The following is a 16,703-nucleotide window of genomic DNA, read 5'->3' on the forward strand; positions in this document are numbered from 1 at the left end:
GTATGGGTAGAGGGCTTCTTGCAAGAAAACGCATGTTTTCCTCTGCAGAATAATTCCTCTGCAACACTTCGGACTGTGTCAATATGGGGAGAAAATTACAGAGGAATATTTGTTTTCTCTTCTAGTATGGGGAACAACTACATTTATCAATTATTCATCCTCAATAAAGAAATTGTATACAATTTGCATAATTAATCTTCAGATTGGTCCAAATCAGTCCACATCCACTTTGGAATAGAAGAGAAAACAATCCAGTCTGATCCAGACATGATCCAATAAGTTTGAATGAGCCCAATTCAGTTTGTAATTTGGTCAGACGTGTTGCACAGCCCAAGTGTAGGTATCATGTTTAAATACATTCATATTGGTCATGGCTCTGAGTTTGCAAGAACTGAGTGGAGCAGCTGATGGCTTCACATTCACAGACTTGAAGTCTACTTGACAGCAAATAACAAGTGTGTGTGCACATGGCAAAGATCTCATTGGTTCTCTGCCAGTGTAAGTGTATGCCACCATATTTGTGGCACCTGCAAGTGGTCAGAAGAGCATGAACCCAAAACTGCAGTGAGGAAAACAGAGAATGGCGAGTATTGACAGTAGCAGTGCAGACAAGAGTAGAAGTCTGTTGGCTCTGAGATACCCATAACTCCAATGCATTGCTTCAATAATTGGTGGCAAGTGTCTTTGGAGGCACCGTGTTGTGGGAAGGTGTGGGACTGAGGAACTGTGTGAATTATGACAGCCCCCCCCCCAAAAAAAAAATACAATGGAGAGGTATGGCTCAGAGCTGCCAGCCTTTTACCCATCCTCCCACTACTAATCATTCTTTCCACGAGCAAGGAGAAAATGTAACTCTTCATGCACCGTCTCATTATGCTACCATGCTAAGCCAAGAATATTCATATACTTCCTATTATACAGTGAGAGAAGTCTATACATTCCTAAGTACTTTTTATTGCTGATACAAAAATAAATTAATGATTTGGTGAAATCAGAAAATATTCCAGTGCTATGCAATGCAATGTCCTCAAAAAGACTCTGCAAGAGAAGAATAAAATTATTCATTGGTAAAATGTAGCATAATGAAAGGGAGAAAGTTTTCTCTCCTAAATTGAAATGTGGCAGGGTTGCTCACACAGCTACATTTTTTTTTTACTGCTGAAGAGAGCCTGCACAATTTGTGATCCAAAGAATGGCTCAAATGCAGCCCACCAGCAATGTATAATGAGTGCCAAGAGATTAAGAGATCTATTTTTACAATCTGCCTTGAATTGTGAAAAACAAGGGAGATATCAAGGAGCTGACAAGCCAAAATCCGTGGCTGGTTTCTTTGATGGCATTTGACTTTAGGCCACCAATTGTGCAGGTCTGCTTGAGAAAATATGTATAGACAAATATTTCTTTTCATTTCACGCATTGTAATATACCAGATCCTAGTATTTATTTCCAAAAAACGTGAAGCACAACATGTCAGTATTATTTTTCAGCAATCTGTTATGAATCTTCAGATGTATATAAACCCCTTCAGGCGACTGTTCAAAATGGCTTCATGCTTGGAGGCCTTTTTGGAAAACGAAAGGATTCGTTGATGTCAGAGTAAACTGTCTGTGACAATTAATACATCATGGGATAATCCATGGTTGGAAAGGATTTTTGAAAGTCAGAAACAGCATTTCACATTTTTAAAAATAAAGTATTCAGGCGGATTGCGAATACAGAAGAGAAAACCTTTGAAGCGATGCCATTGGCTTGACTGTAAGAGAACATTCATTCCCAATAGACTGGGAAAGGTTTCTATGGCTTGATTTGCCTATTTGCTTATGAAGTCCATACAGGCAGCAACTAAATCCGGTAAGTCTGGGAGAAAGAGAAATATCACTTTCACCTCCCTGACAAAACTGTAGACTGTTCCAGCGATTATGGGCCATCTGTTGGTTTCAGCATTGCCTCGGAGGCCTCTGCAGGGAAAAGGAGGGAGGCACAAGGAAGCAATCTCATTTGTGATGGAAGGTTGAATGTACAACTCAAAGGTAACTTCAGCTGAGCGAGTGGCCAGCTAATCCCTTTAGCACACAGGGACAGGGCTGCCACCAGCTCTAATTGATTCTGAAATGAATCTGTATAGAAAATTAGAAGGTTTGGATTCCCGAGTGAGCTTCAATAAAGGGCCAGGATGTAAGCCTGACAACTGAATAGATTCAGAAATGAAAATCTGATAAGCAGCTTAAAACTGTACTTAAGTCTAGAAATGATTTGAATGCTCTTGTTAATGGCACACATTGTATATCGTCGCCTAGTTAATTTTCTCCAAAGAGGGGGTTCTCGCAGCCGCGCACCATACGCCTGCCTTTTGCAGCCTTTCCTTCATCCATGTATTTAATAAATTCCACTCCCCTGGCCTGCTGGCTGGAAGGCAGAGAAGAAAGGATTAGGCTACTGCAGTTCCTCAGTGGCTGTCAGTTTACAGTGCCAAACTTCAAATATGAACTGTTGCATGTACTGTCGCAGGCATTGCCTTTACATCTTAATTTGCAAATGAGGCGTTGACATTTGCTTTGCTATGTATTTGCACATGGTTCAGTGACATGAAAAGCAAACACTGTCACTGCTAGCTATTTTGTTTATGTCTTCACAGATTTTCTGCAGAGATCCTACCTCCCAGATCTTTGGCTTATGGAGAGATACAGAGTCACGGAGCTGAATGTCCTCATATTTTATTCAGGAAGCTGATCAGCAATATATGAGGTCTTTGCTGCATCTGATTGCAACTTAAAGCTGTATTTTCAAACCTATCCTTTCTACCTTGTTCTGTTTCATTTTGGCCCACTTATTTGACTGCTTATATTTCTGTGATTGTTTTAAATGTAAATAAATATGTACAAAAATCTATATATATAAATATGAGATTATGAAATGGTATATATCCACATTTTAGACTATGCATTTTATATACAGATTAGCATATAATTAAACCATTAAAAGCTCATAATTATGTGCATTCTTTCTCCGTCACATTCATTTTATCCACATTCTTTTTTAAACACACATGATTTTTTTTCCAATGGCACACTTAAGGCAAATTATTTAACAAAACACTATGCTTTTACTGATTCTCAACTATATCTGAAATAAATGTGCAGGAGCAAGAAATAGAAAGCAAATTCTTAATCATTCTTGGAAAAGGGTGTTTCTTTGGCATTCTGATGTATTGATGCTATACATAACAATGGGTTTATGGTATTCTAATGAAACTTTTTTGTCTTCAATTTTATGGAAAGTGAAGATTTTATTGCATCTATGTTCCACAGTCATCTTTTCAAATGGAGCCATAGTGGTGCAATAGGTTAAACCCTTGTGTCAGCTGAACTGCTGACCTGAAGGTTGGATTGCTGATTTGAAGGTTATTGGTTCGAATCTGCAAGATGGAGTGAGCTCCCATCTGACAGGTCTAGCTCGAGGGGACATGAGAGAAGCCTCCAAGCTAACACATCCGGGTGTCCTCTGGCCAATGTCTCTGTAGATGGCCAATTCTCTCACACCAGAAGTGACTTGCAATATGTTCTCAAGTCGCTTCTGACACAATACAAAATATTTTCAAAATGCTAACATAAAAATGCATATGAAATAGGTAATTCCTGTTTCATTCTGCATAGATATTTATTTTGGTTCCACTCTGAAATATTTTCCTTTCCTTATACTTCTGGTGGATTGGAGTGAACAATAATTCAAGATGTAAATTATGATCAGGTTTGTCCTCATACATTTTTCCTTGCCATGAGACAACAATGTTTTTTTTTAAGTCTTGAAAAGGATTTGTTCATGTGTGAGATTGACTCTTGCACATTTTGAAAATGTGCAAAACCTAAAATGTTAATGCTCACCTTATTACAATGAAGAATTGGATGGGTTGTTTGTATCTTTTTGGTTTGCTTTCTCTACCTGTGTTATCCTGTCCTTAGCATAAATGGGATCTTAGCAGAACTCTAACAACATTCTCATGATTTCAGATCTATTCTATACTTGTGTTACTTCAAGGGACTTCCTTTCAATGTATGAAGAAGGAATAGAGTCATTTCGACTTTCCTTGGCCTTAGCGTTAACATCTCCACTAGCTTTGTTCCTCTGATATCTAGGTGTTCATCTGGAGGTCTGAGCCAGATGCTTGTATGCAGATTCCTTCTTTTAAAACTCCTGCTTGTAAGGCTGATACATAGGCACACATGAAGTGACATCATTTGGGTTGGTGACTCCACCATGGATCTCCTTCTGCACCAAACCAGACCACAATATTAAATGCCTTTGACAAAAACAGACCCTTGAAGAAAGATTACTTCTTAACCTTTCTGACAGAATAAAATCAGTCCCAGTTTGCAAAACCTTGCAATGAGATCATCTCCTGCTCTTGGTCAAGTAAACAGCTTCCTTTTATTGGTACTGCCTTAGTGTTATTTCCCAACAAAGTCAGGAAGTGGCTTGGCTTCCTCCAGACCCTAGTTGCTCCTGTCTTTCAAGTGGTTGAATTTAGCTTTCAGTGACTAGCCTGTCGCCAGTGATGAACCTGTGTCCTTGTTGCGCAGGACACAGGAATACTAACTTCAACAGTTTGCTTCTTCTATACATTCATTCTTTTGAATTTTCTCACACTGGAATAAAATTATTTACAAAGGGACATGACCTATCAGTTGTTGTTATGTATGAAGCACTGTTTTATGTATTCAGAAATGGAGCTGCATCAGTAGCACTTTGTGTCGCTAACACCTTACTTCTTCTGACAGGTGGAACCGGTGTCCTCAAATGGTCCAAGAAACTGTTCTGAATTGGAATCTCTCTCTCTGAATATGTGGATAATAAAAACACACCTAAAAGACTTGATTATTTCTTTGTCACGAGGTGAAATTCTCCTTTTTACCTGTGCATTAGAAGAGAGAGAAAGACAGCAATCATTTACACTCATATGTAACCTCCTGACCTCTACCATTAGCATTTATGCATGGCATAATCTTAGAAAAGTGGGATCTTTGACATCTCTCTGTCACATGCAAGAAATCATGTTTTGACAGCATTATTTCCAACATGCTTTTTTCACCAAGAAAATCTGTCTGAAAGGGGAAAATAGCAATAACACTACCAGTCGTGTATGTGTGTGTACGTGTCTGTGTATGTGTGTGGGTTGCTATGGCTAAATTGCTTAGCAACGATACTCAGGACATTGGCCTATATTCCCAGGGAAATAAGGAAAGGGTCTTTAGCATAAGGTAGTATTTTTTAAAAAGAGATTGAAACATATCTCGTTATTAATACTTCTGAATAGGGGGAAACTGCAAAGACCCTAAGGTTATTTTAGGAAATTCACTTTGAAAATGAAATCTTAATTATTACTCCCTATGGAACAATGCCACATTTTAATATGGCTAAGCTATTTAAATATTTGGAGAAGAGATACTAAAATTAAAGTAGCAGAAACTATAGGGATAGGGAAAGCAAAGAAAAGAATAAGGGAAGCTATCTGTAGGCTGAAAGTGAAACGTTTATTTGCCTGAAAGGCTGTGATACCTGGATATTTTATTTAAGATAAGTGATGGATGAATCTGTTTTTGTTTTGTTCTTTTCATTACATGTCTGTTTCTTATGTTTTCGGTAATAAATTTGTTATATGTCTTTTTTACATCCATTTTGGAGCAGTTTTTGTTTTTAAAGTAGATGAAATAGAAACATGATTTTACTGCATATATAGCTCTCTTAATATGAAAAAGTTTGTGTGCAATTTTTTGCAAGATATATAGGTCAGAAAGTGAGGGGAAAAAACAGTTTATAATAAAAGTAAATACAGAAAAGACACTAAAATACAAAATCTTTGTGAGGTTGTTTCTACAAAGGGGCAAAACACAGTAATTTAAAACTTCAATTGAGCATTTAGAAATACAAGTTAGGCATTCAAAGAAGGTCAGGCAATGTTACCCAGGGAATATGAACTGGGCAAATAGAAGGACTCTAGATGTGAATGATTTTCATTGTCTCACTCTCTGCGGTGCTACAAATTTTGGGATTAAAGGAAAATTAAATTGATTAATTGAAATGTTATTTGGAAAAGCAATCCTCCGACATGTAGCTACATTTCTTGTTGCAATGAGGTATAAAGAAAACACGTATATAAAGATGCTTAAATGATCAATTTCACAAATGACTAAATTTTCAAAACAATGCAACTTAAAATATACATTTGGGACAGTATTTTCCTTAAACCTAGCTTTTTGGTTTCTTATTTTTTATCAAAGAAAATGGTCACACAATGCTAAGCAGAATGAAACTGGAGAATAACAGTGTTACTGGTTCAGAAAAGACACCTGATGTGCTTGGCAGTAATATGCAAAATAATTGTAACATTTTCCCATTCCTATTCCAAGTAAGGAAATACCTGCTTTAGGGTATCAGAGTTTAGGGTCTCATATTCAAGATTTTATATCTGACTCTGTTGATAATTCCTGTTATTGACAGCTATTTTCTTTGTGATGTAACTTAGGAATTGAAAGACTTCAACAAAAGTTAGAGATTGTGATTGCTTTGGTCTTACAGAAGTTTAGGCAGATTGCATTTGATGTAGACTTTTTTTTTAAAATGCACTTGTAAACCACCCATAAAGAAAGATTCTGCCAAAAAATATAAAATGCAATAATCCAGGCTGAGTATCACTTATCTGAAATGCTTGTGTATGTATGTATGTATGTATGTATGTATATATATATATATATATATATATATATATATATATATATATATATACCAATTTTGAAATATTTAAATATACATAATAGGAAGATGATGATGATGATGATGATGATGATGATGATGATGATGATGATGATGATGATGATGATGATATTTATTACCCACTTCTGCATACGGCTCAAAGGGGGGCACCATGCAATAAAAATACATCATCATGATAAAACACATTCAATAAAAGCATGTTTTAAAACATAGCACTATAAAATACACAGATTAAAATACATTGAACAGATTAAAATATAATATATATCTTCAAGGTAGAAACTAAGCCTAAATACAACATTCCTTTATGTTTCATATATACTTTACACACGTAGCCTGGTGATTTTTAAATTATTCTACCCATGTAGACAACTGTACGTTTTAGAGCATTTTGAATTTCTGGATAAGAAATACTCAAACTGTGCTACAATAGAACGCTGGGTAAAAACATCAGAATATACAACCATAAACAAGCCAGGAACTGAAAATATTTCCTGAAGTAGTAAAAAAGCAAATTCATACCAACATCAATAAGAGAATGCAAACATGGAGGGCAAATAATTTAAGTATTCAGATGTCTGAGAGAATAAATAAAATCTACACCCAGCACTAGAAAGACCAAAAGCATCCCATTTGAGGATGGTATTCTCCAACAAGAGTACCACAACTACAAAGGTCCTTTTTTTATAAGAGTTTAACTACCAGAAAAGAAACAAAAATAATGCCCTTTTCATTACCGTTTCCCCCCCATCCATTTGAGGACAGATCCAAACAACATAGTCTTCCCATCCACAAGCTGGATTTTGAGGAACTATGGCTGACCAATCTTAATAGGAGGGCTTTGCATTTGCTTGAAGTTATAGGTACCAGTATCTTTTTTTGCTTTCTCTGCAAAGTTCTTACTGCTAGCAGGTGGCTTTAAATGGCTTCAAGCTGAGGCAAATTCTGCTCCAAATTACCTTTATTACACATCCACGCTTGGTTGATGATAGAAGAAACAGGAGTCTTTTTTTTCTTCTAAAAAGATGTACCTAATAACTCTTATATTGTTTTTATTTCAACATAAATATCTTTTCCTCCCTGAAATATTGTTTTAAAGTTTATATATATTTATACACACACACACGTGTGTGTGTGTGTGTGTGTGTGTATACGCATACACATTGAAACACACAAAAAGAAAATTTCTAACATATCTCATCAGTAGCAAGCCCTACAATTAGTTCAAATTGCCTGTAAATTCAAAGCTTGGAAAGCAATAAGATGCTGATGAGTGTTAATGATTATAAAATAAGATCAAAATGGGGAAAACAGTACATGCAATTTCTCAAACATTTAGCTACAAAAATATTTTATGGGTATGCTACTTGTATGTTGTTGACAACAACTACTTTAAATAGAGAAGCTAAAACGTACATTTCAAAAAAATAAAATCCTTGTACTGGGACTATAGCTTTTGTATAAAAGAATCCTCTTTCTTCACACACGAACACTTGCAGGATTGCAGAAACTGTTATCACAGTGGAAGGTCAGATGCAGGCTGTTCTTTGGCCAAAATGATTCTTAAAAATCAATAACAGTTCCTAAATATTTCCACACCCTACTTGGCTCAGTGGATAAACAAGGGTCTTGTTCAAAACATAGATTTATTTCTCCCCTTCAAAGTCACCTTTAAGAACAAAAGAACAAAGGGAAAAGTTAGTTCTGTTGATTTCAGAACAGGAAGCAGTTGTTTTATAGCATTTGCCCATTGGTCATCACAGAAGATAAGGAAAAATACTTGTATATATATTCATGCAAATTAAATAATGGTTGCAGAAGGTACATAGGTTTTCTTTCTTGGCAGTTAAGGGAAAGGTGTGAAACATGATTTGGAGAACTTTATTCTTGTTTAATCTATATAGGAACCTTCAAAATCTATTCAAAATGATGTTGTCTGTGAACTTTACATGCCACAAATTTGAAGGAATAGGTTCAGAATATGAATGGAAAGAAAATCATCCAGACTGCATTTTAATGTAAGCCATCATCATTTACATTTCCCAAAATGATATGCAGACTTCAAAGTAAATTAGCATGAAGTTTTTTCTTCCCAGATTTCATGATGCAGCTTGCTGATCAAACTATGTTTCCAAATATGCACAAATGTAAGGGCAAAATATAGGCATATATTTTAAAAAATGCATTCAAAATGCAACTCATTCAACAAAAGCAACCTCAATTTACATGTTTTGGCTTCTACAGAGAGTTCAAGCTTGTTTTGCTGAAATGTGTTTAGCTGAAATGTTTAGCCCGTTTATTTGTCTTTTTGAACACACTTGGTATTCACAGCAGCCTCCTCCAGAACTACATTTCAAATAAGTTGCTTTTCTTCCCTCAGCTCTCTTCATTGTCCAACTTTCAGGACCATACAGAAAAAAAAGAATTTCAGTAAAATGGATGATTCTGGCATTTGTATTTAATGATATAACCTATCTAGTGCCTTCATCACTGCCCTTCTAAGTACTAGTCCTCTTCTGTTTGTTTTTTTAAACTATGGTCTCCATTTTGATTACTGACTGAGCTAAAGTATAGGAAATCTTAAACCTTTTCATGAATTGTTGCACACTAATACAGAGGTGGGATGGAATGGAAATTTTGGTTGCAATCTGAGAAATGTCATTGAAATGGGCTAGACAGACATCCTTAATTTTGAGAAAGGGTTTCATAAATGCCTATTTATTGGAGACAATGGGAGGATAAAAATGATCTTCCATCTTCCCTGGCTAGCATGAGCTGCCTTGGCTTAGGAAGCCAATGCATATCTTACATCCCACTTGGAGAAGATTACACTGCCTATTTGATTAATATTATCTGTTTATATCAATCTCTCCAGTTATTTATAAAATGATGCTAAGTTTTTTTTTCAGTTGATATGATGTTCAATATATGAAAAACATAAAACTATTGCTAGAATTCTGCATGAGATTTATATATGCGTAAGCACTGTAATTATGGTGCTATGTGGTGAATCTCACTCTGATCCCCACAATCTCTTCTTACTGAGCAGCAGTAAATCGCTTGGGAAGGAGATTATTTATTTATTTATTTATTTTTCATACTTATATTCCGCCCTCCTCACCCTGAAGGGGACTCAGAGCAGCCTCACAACTGGCAGCAATTTGATGCCCGATATACACATTCCAAAAATAACAATTACAATTAAAACCAAACATTAAAATATGAATTATTAAAACAGCAATTAAAATCACGCACGTTCAAAATCGTAATCCAGAATCAGTCCATGAGTCAACACTTTAAAGGTTCTCAATTATTGCACTGCTATAATTATTGCTCAAATGCTTGGTCCCATAAACATGTCTTAAGTTTTTTTCCCCTAAAAGACAGGATTGGTGTTCCTACCTCTTCCCTTGAGTAATCTCTGCTGAAATGGTTGGAAGTGTGAACCCTGGCATTATTTGTCTTGATGCCAGAGATCATTCATGCAAGTGGGTGGTGGGACTGCCAGTCAGCTACTTCCCAGTCAGCATTGGAACAGACCTCCATCAATAACAGTGTCCTCTTCCTAGTACAACAGGTCTTTCATGTTCCCTACATATCTTGTGACATAACAGATATACGTGCCTAATTCTAGGTTACACATTCATAACTGCCATACTGAATTAAAGCCATTTTTTTAAAGTCTGAATTTTAAAAAGCAGATCAATGTATGGTAAGAATAAATAGCAAAGAGACATCATTGAGCTGATGTTACAGCTATCAAGAAAAAGAAGGAAACACAGTCAAGGCTTTAGACAATTTTTTGTTAATAGTGAATAATGCTCCAGTGTGGTATGCGAGTAGGAGATGAGAACTCTACCAGCACTGAAATTAGTGTGACTATCTCCTCTTTCCATTTTTACTGTACTGAATCCACTTATATAGAATATGAAAAAAGTGGCAGATCAATGGGGCAGCAACAATGATAGCATTGACACCTGGGTGCCTGCGAGGACCAAAGCTAAAGCCTTTGAAGTATTGTGCTGGATAGAAAACTTTCTTCAAAAGATGGCCCAGCTGGAATGCATTTCTGCCATCGATCCTCTCCCCCTGGGATTTTCAGAAGCAGACACAACAACCTCCATGCCTATTTGGCCACCAGCAATGATTGGCTCTGGGTTTTTATTTCTAGGCCTCACGGGGGCAAGTATGTCAAATGAAAATGTATAGTTTGGACAGACCACTTTGAGATCTCTGCGCCGGGCTAAGCAATGCATTAAACTGCAGCTGATTCCTGCAGAGATAAGGCCGAGCTAGTTGCTGGGAGCAAAGTGACCTGTGGGTAAATGCTGACATGACACAAACTGTGGAAATGGAAAGGAATCAAATGACAAAAGAATTTGGGTTGGCAGCTACTTTTGTCTTTAAGTGCCGCTCCCCCTGCTCCCATGAAAGAGAAACACATCAACGTCGTTCTTTTCTGAGACCTAAAACAATGCATAAAAAATGCTGGCGATAAGAAAAGAAATGGACCAGTATGCTGACACTGAAGGAAAACTGTATGTCAGATAGTATGTAATTACCACCACTTCTATCTAGGAGAAGTGCTCTGCATCCCCCTGAATGATGGTACAGGTTCATCAGTGTAGACAAACAAATGATGTCAAGGTATCATAAATATAAATAGCATTGTCACACACACTCTTTTCTGGCTTTTATCAAGTTACACTTTCTGTGCATCATTTTCCCTTCCTTAAAAATAACTAGGCTGCAGTCAAAGAGAGGGAATCCAGTATTATTTACAGTTGCAATTTTCGATAGTATGGAATATTAGTGCAGTTTTGGAAATCAGAACAACCAATCAACACATGGATTGAATTTTTAATTATTTAGCATTTTCGATTTTTCTTCAAAAATATTTTCTGGAATATTAATGGACAAGTATATCAAAAAAAGAAAAGGGAAAAGGGAAAAGATGTTTATATATTTGAGATATCTGCAATCGCAAAATTCAGTAGATACCACTATTCTTGCAATGTAAAGTCCATGCCCTGCCTTTATATTTTGTTCCATATCAGAATATCTCAGTGGCAAATAGACATAATAAAACCATTTTAAAAAATATAGTGTACTTGACAGAGGCGGTTCTACCACCAGGCAAACTAGGCATTTGCCTGTGGCGCCATGTTGTTGGGGGCGCCATCGAGGCAACTCCTGTCTCCTGCGGCAGAAAGGAGCCTAGGAAGACAATATGGTTTTTGGGAAACCTGTGAAGTAAGTATTGCTTATCTTACCTAACTTGGGTGAATTAATTTAATGGATACACACTTATTTAATTGAATGTTTATTTTCTACTGTTACTTTTTAATTTATGGAGCTTGTTTTAATTTATAGGTGAGCCACTTTTGGCCCCATTTATGAGAAAGGAGGGAAATTGTTAAATAAGTCCTAGTACCTTCATTTATAAGTAGATTTTCCCGAGAATTAAAGTTTTAACACCTGTATGCAACTATTTAGTTTAGCAGAGATATAGAATCTACACTTTCTAATGGATGTGCAAGGCAGAAATGGCAGTAATGAATGTCCAGCACTTCTGGAAAATGTCAGTTTGAGAAAATCTGACATACATTGTCAGAAATAGTTGTACTGATTCAGACTACTGGGTCATCCAACTCAGCCTCCTCCTCTGTAGGAAGTCCAGGAAGCAAGGCAAGTGGGGCTTCCTCCCTGGGGGCATCCTTTGTTGAGGAGTGTTAGTTGGCCCTGATTGCTTCCTGTCTGGATTTCCCATTTTCAGAGTGTTGTTTATTTAGGCTTTTCCTTAATCCATCCTTATTATCAAACATTTTTGCTTATCCAACACTTTAATTTTTCAGTGATTGGTTTTTTTGGGGGGAGGGGGGCGCCAAAATTTCTATTCGCCTACACTTGAAAATTCCCTTGGACCGGCTCTGGTACTTGATTAGCATCTGTTATCATATCTACAGATGGAAAGAATATTAGCAAATATTTGAGCAATATACAAAAAAGGGGGCTTTCTTGGGTGCTGAGAAATTCTGGCAATAAGAATATTCATAGCTCTAGGCTTATTCTGTATGAAGAAAACCACATAGTTTTACTGCAACAATGCCATTTTCTGTGCAATAATGTTTGTTTGTGTGAGTGCATGCAGAAAATAAGTTTGTAACTATGAACTGAAATTATGAAATTAATGAGAGTTTACATCCCTAATATTAGCCCACCCTTATAATATCTGGTATGCCTGACTGCCTCTTGAAAGAAAACCTGAAGAAAAAAAAACACACAATAACAATCCTAATTCAGCCCTGCAAACCTGATTTAATAGAACTGCATTGAGAACTAACCTTTAAGCTTTAAGGGGTCATGGAAATGCAAATATATTATACATTCCCTATTAGATACTGTAAAATTTCAGAAGTGTTCAATCCTAAATATAAATAAATTAATAAATTCAGCTAAATTTGAAAAATTAGCTGAGAATGAATGATTATCCATTTTGCTGTACATGTGTGGCAAGTAGTGACAATGCTGTGTAAAAATGATACCAAAGTCAACTAGTGAAGTGTTGAAATGGTTAGCTGGGCAACTTGGATTAGGATTCCATTAACAATTGAATCTCACTTTCTCACAGATTCGCTCTGCCCTTAATGGGCATTGATACCTTAGAAACATTGCCTATTGGGGCAAAGAATCTACAATTTCATCTTGGTTAGTTGGGTAGATCAAAAATGAATTTATCACTTGTTCTTGAAAGCAGTCAGCTTTAGCCCTTTAAATGCCTTGTCAAAGTGTATATCCTTGGCTTTGTGCTATCTTTATATCATGCAGAGGGTAAGTGATTTTTACAGTGTCTTGGCTTTTCTGTACTTGAGTGTGTCATGTTGACAGCATGGGGCTCTCTCTGAAGAAAACGCATAACGAGCTGTGTCTTGTTGTATATGTCTGACGGTAAAAGGCAGAGCCAAACAAAGCAAAGGATCTGAATGTCCGCTGACAAGCAGACACTGGCAGATATGGTCTTCTGCAGTTTTGATCACACCTCATACATTAGTCTGAGAAGCTGGAAACATTAGAGGATTCTGCCAAGTGCAGTGTGTGAAATGACAGAAAAATTAATACAGATGTAAATCTGTATTAAAATTACTTTGATTGCCTTTTCTTTTCAATGTATTTAATGTTAGAGATAGGAAACAACTTTGTTGCATCCACATTTTTGACACATTCAAAAGTTGTGTACTTCTCCGATTTGGTGAAACTGTAGGTACCAAGTAAAAATATATATACCAAAATGTGAATATTCACAAAAATGTGAATGTATGATACATCACACACACAAACACATGAAAATGGATAGAGCAGGAGAGTTTTGGTTATGAATCAGGGAAATGGTGTGAGAAGTGTATAATAAGGAAATCTTGAGTTGTAAAATGCAACATTTTCATGGTGTTTATACAACATGGGCTTATCAGTGAAAATTTCATTGACTTCGTTCATCTCTACTTGATATGCCAACAAAAACTCACAGTGCCATCAATGGCAATTGATTTAAGATGTAAAGGGGTAATACATTTTGAATCATGCATCCAATGTAGGCTATTATTACGTTGTTTTGCCAGAGCACCAAATGAAGGCTGAACTAAATCTTATGGTTAGCACATATCTCTAATTCTGACTTCTTTTGGACTGTAGCCATTTCTGTAGAAATTTATCAGTTTTCAAAAATATGTTACAGGATTCTAGACATACAATAAATCTTGTAAAGAATGAGGCTAAAAATAGGATACCACACCATCCTGTATATCACTGCCAAGAAATTGTGAAACAGAGACCCAAAAAGTTGTCATTAGATGTATCTCAGATGCCTGCCATTTCTTAGATATTGAATGATCAATCAATCACAGGTAGTTTTCCATGCTACTCTTTCTATTACCCATCATCTTTAATTGATTGAAGATATGTATAACTGTAGCTTCCAAACAGGCAGACACACTTCAATCAACTAAACAGCCTCCCAGAGTTTTAAAGCATTATATATATATATATATATATATATATATATATATATATATATATATATATATCCAATCATTTATAAATCAATTGCTTCCTTCTTGGAACACATCTGGTTGCTTTCCTGCTAAAATGCCTTTGACAAATTCAGACAAGATGGGGAACAGACAATGTATCCTTCTGCTCTTACTGATGCAATGACTCAAGAGGGCTGCAAATCAGTTGAATAAGCCATGAAAGATGATTTCAGCTAAGAAAATAGCATGGGAAGGGGTAATTTTGGTTCATATCTTAGTCATTGTAGCATATTTCTCAAAGGCTTTCTTTGCAATGAGACTTTTTACAATGGTTCAATTATAATTTAAATTTTCTCTACACTAAAAGAAAAGCTCCCAGGTGAAACATAGATTTCTCATGTAAACTATTATTATCTACTGTAAAGGCAGTGTGGCTTGAAGACACAAAACTCAAGTGTTACTGATGCTGATTTTCTTTCTATTTATGAGTACAAGAATCATTCAGAAAGAAAGAAATGGTTCTGACCAAAATAGCAGAGCTCATGCTACAAAGTCACCGATGCTTTGATCTTTCCTCCAATTTTAGGTTATTGCTTATCATTTCTGTTTTAACTCATCATAAGTATGATATTATATCTCTCTAACAACTTTCAGAAGTACAGAAGCACTTTTAAACATTTTAGTTGTTGTTGTCACTCTTTTTGCTTATCATTGGCAGCAGATGCATCTGTCAAATAAATTGTGAATCATCTTAGTTTGCTTTGACACATACAACACCAGCATTCAGGTCATTAGCATTTATCTATTAAGATGAAATCAGTTTGGTTTTTTAATGAAAAAAATTATCAAAATTACAGCCATTAAGGTAGGGAGGCATGTTTAAACCTGTACTTTGTTTTCTGCCTCTGCAGAACATTGAAAAATAAGTAATAACATCAAGAAGACTGCTAAGGAAACAAGACTACTTTCATCCTGTACTTAAATATGACCAGTCATGGCTTCCCACCAAACAGTGCCATTCATGGCTGTTGACAGGCCTGGTTTTAGCATCTATGTTACTGGAAGCACTGAATTGTGTAATTAAGAAGTAATTAGAAGTTCTCCCTCTGAAGTGATTATCTTGCCATAGCTAATCTCCTTATCCACACTCTGCACCTAAGGCATAACTGCAGCTATTTTACATTGAATTTCACTTGATTAGATAGCTGGGTATGCGGCTGTGTTCCAATTGTCAATGAGCCCATTGCCAGCCCATGCTAAAATCACATTGTTTGTACCTTTCTAGAGCTTTCCCGTAAATCTCTTCAGATAAAGAAGAGAACAGTCTCAGCTGGATGAAAACGCACATCCTTAGAAATCCTTTCCCCGAGGCTAATGCATCGACTTGTCTTGCTTTCCCCCCACCCTTTCCTGGTTAGGTTCCCATGACATTCACAAATGAAGCTGTTTTAGTGTTGGGAAGCAGGAGGGGCCCAGCCTCCCTCTTTTCCTTTGATTTCCAAACATGTCAGGAAACAGATAAAAAAGAAAGACACCCACTCGACAAATAATTAGCATTTGTCAACAAGAACCATTATGTTGCCAGGTGTGAAACAAAATTACACTACTCATTGGAGGGCTTAAGAGCATCCAAAAAAAGAAAGGGGCAAAATTAATGATGTTTCAAGGAAAGCCAAAGAAGCTCTTTCCCATTAATAGAAATAAATAAATATATAAACACTAAGAAATCCTTCTTCTTCTTCTTCTTTTTAAAAAGGCAATTAGAGAAAAAGGAGAAAGGATTGCATATAATACAGAATAGCCTTGTAATACTTGAATACATTGGAAGTAGCGAGATGCATCAGTGACAACCCTGTAAGCTGATTTTAAAAATCCAACATATTTGTGATTATAATAAAATTATAAACT

The sequence above is a fragment of the Anolis carolinensis genome, chromosome 1, assembly GCF_035594765.1.
Source record: "Anolis carolinensis isolate JA03-04 chromosome 1, rAnoCar3.1.pri, whole genome shotgun sequence".
In the NCBI taxonomy this organism is placed as follows: domain Eukaryota; kingdom Metazoa; phylum Chordata; class Lepidosauria; order Squamata; family Dactyloidae; genus Anolis; species Anolis carolinensis.